At 49.1% G+C, this 1,451-nt stretch overlaps 8 non-coding genes across 8 annotated transcripts; all 8 read left to right on the top strand.

The window, feature by feature from the left end:
* Positions 1–183: 183 nt before the first annotated feature.
* Positions 184–255, top strand: Pmar_PMAR011332. The gene has a single exon. It is a non-coding gene; the product is annotated as a tRNA-Trp (tRNA).
* Positions 256–337: 82 nt separating this feature from the next.
* Positions 338–409, top strand: Pmar_PMAR011331. Its single transcript has one exon. It is a non-coding gene; the product is annotated as a tRNA-Sec (tRNA).
* An 81-nt stretch (positions 410–490) lies between these two features.
* Positions 491–562, top strand: Pmar_PMAR011330. Its single transcript has one exon. It is a non-coding gene; the product is annotated as a tRNA-Trp (tRNA).
* An 81-nt stretch (positions 563–643) lies between these two features.
* Positions 644–715, top strand: Pmar_PMAR011329. Its single transcript has one exon. It is a non-coding gene; the product is annotated as a tRNA-Trp (tRNA).
* Positions 716–796: 81 nt separating this feature from the next.
* Positions 797–868, top strand: Pmar_PMAR011328. The gene has a single exon. It is a non-coding gene; the product is annotated as a tRNA-Trp (tRNA).
* An 83-nt stretch (positions 869–951) lies between these two features.
* Positions 952–1,023, top strand: Pmar_PMAR011327. Its single transcript has one exon. It is a non-coding gene; the product is annotated as a tRNA-Trp (tRNA).
* An 81-nt stretch (positions 1,024–1,104) lies between these two features.
* Positions 1,105–1,176, top strand: Pmar_PMAR011326. Its single transcript has one exon. It is a non-coding gene; the product is annotated as a tRNA-Trp (tRNA).
* An 81-nt stretch (positions 1,177–1,257) lies between these two features.
* Pmar_PMAR011325 lies at positions 1,258–1,329 on the top strand. The gene has a single exon. It is a non-coding gene; the product is annotated as a tRNA-Trp (tRNA).
* The last annotated feature ends 122 nt before the right edge of the window (positions 1,330–1,451 follow it).

The raw sequence follows: 1,451 nt of genomic DNA, 5'->3' as shown, positions 1-1,451 counted from the left end.
CTTTGGATGATGCTCAACAACGTCGGCTTGGCCCCTGTGGCGCAACAGTAGCGTATCTGACTCCAGATCAGAAGGTTGTCCGTTCGAATCGGGGCGGGGTCATATGGTAGACTACGAGTTGTAGGAAAATACAAAATACTCACCTGCATGTTTTCTTTGGAGGATGCTGTACATCGTCGGATTGGCTCTGTGGCGCAACGGTAGCGCATCTGACTCCAGATTAGAAGGTTGTCCGTTCGAATCGGGCCGGGGTCATATGATAGACTACGAGTTGTAGGGAAATATACAAAATACTCACCTGCATGTTTCCTTCGAGGATGCTCATCATCGCCGGCTTGATTCTGTGGCGCAACGGTAGCGCATCTGACTTCAGATCAGAAGGTTGTCTGTTCGAATCGGACCGGGCTCATATGGTAGACTACGAGTTGTAGGAAAATATAAAATACTCACCTGCATGTTTTCTTTGGAGGATGCTGTACATCGTCGGCTTGGCTCTGTGGCGCAACGGTAGCGCATCTGACTCCAGATCAGAAGGTTGTCCGTTCGAATCGGGCCGGGGTCATATGATAGACTGCGAGTTGTAGGAAAATACAAAATGCTCACCTGTATGTTTCCTTTGGATGATGCTGAACGACATCGACCTGGCCCTGTGGCGCAACGGTAGCGCATCTAACTCCAGATCAGAAGGGTGTCCGTTTGAATCGGGCCGGGATCATATAGTAGACTACGAGTTGTAGGAAAATACAAAATACTCACCTGCATGTTTTCTTTGGAGGATGCTGTACATCTTCAGATTGGCCTTGTGGCGCAACGGTAGCGCATCTGACTCCAGATCAGAAGGTGGTTCGTTCGAATCGGGTCGGGGTCATATGATAGACTACGAGTTGTAGGGAAATATACAAAATACTCGCCTGTATGTTTCCTTTGGATGATGCTGAATAACGTCGGCTTGGCCCTGTGGCGCAACGGTAGCGCATCTGACTCCAGATCAGAAGGTTGTCCGTTCGAATCGGGCCGGAGTCATATGGTAGACTACGAGTTGTAGGAAAATACAAAATACTCACCTGTATGTTTCCTTTGGGTGATGCTGAACAACGTCAGATTGGTCCTGTGGCGCAACGGTAGCGCATCTGACTCCAGATCAGAAGGTTGTCCGTTCGAATCGGGCCGGGGTCATATGATAGACTGAGAGTTGTAGGAAAATACAAAATACTCCCCTGTATGTTTCCTTTGGATGATGCTGAACAACGTCGGCTTGGCCCTGTGGCGCAACGGTAGCGCATCTGACTCCAGATCAGAAGGTTGTCCGTTCGAATCGGGTTGGGGTCATATAGTAGACTACGAGTTGTAGGAAAATACAAAATACTCACCTGCATGTTTTCTTTGGAGGATGCTGTATCGTCGGCTTGGTCCTGTGGCGCAAACGGTAGCGCATCTGACTCCAGATCAGA

The sequence above is a fragment of the Perkinsus marinus genome, assembly GCF_000006405.1.
Source record: "Perkinsus marinus ATCC 50983 genomic scaffold scf_1104296957642, whole genome shotgun sequence".
Classification (NCBI taxonomy): Eukaryota; Perkinsozoa; order Perkinsida; family Perkinsidae; genus Perkinsus; species Perkinsus marinus.
This window is presented reverse-complemented; position numbering and strand designations above follow the sequence as displayed.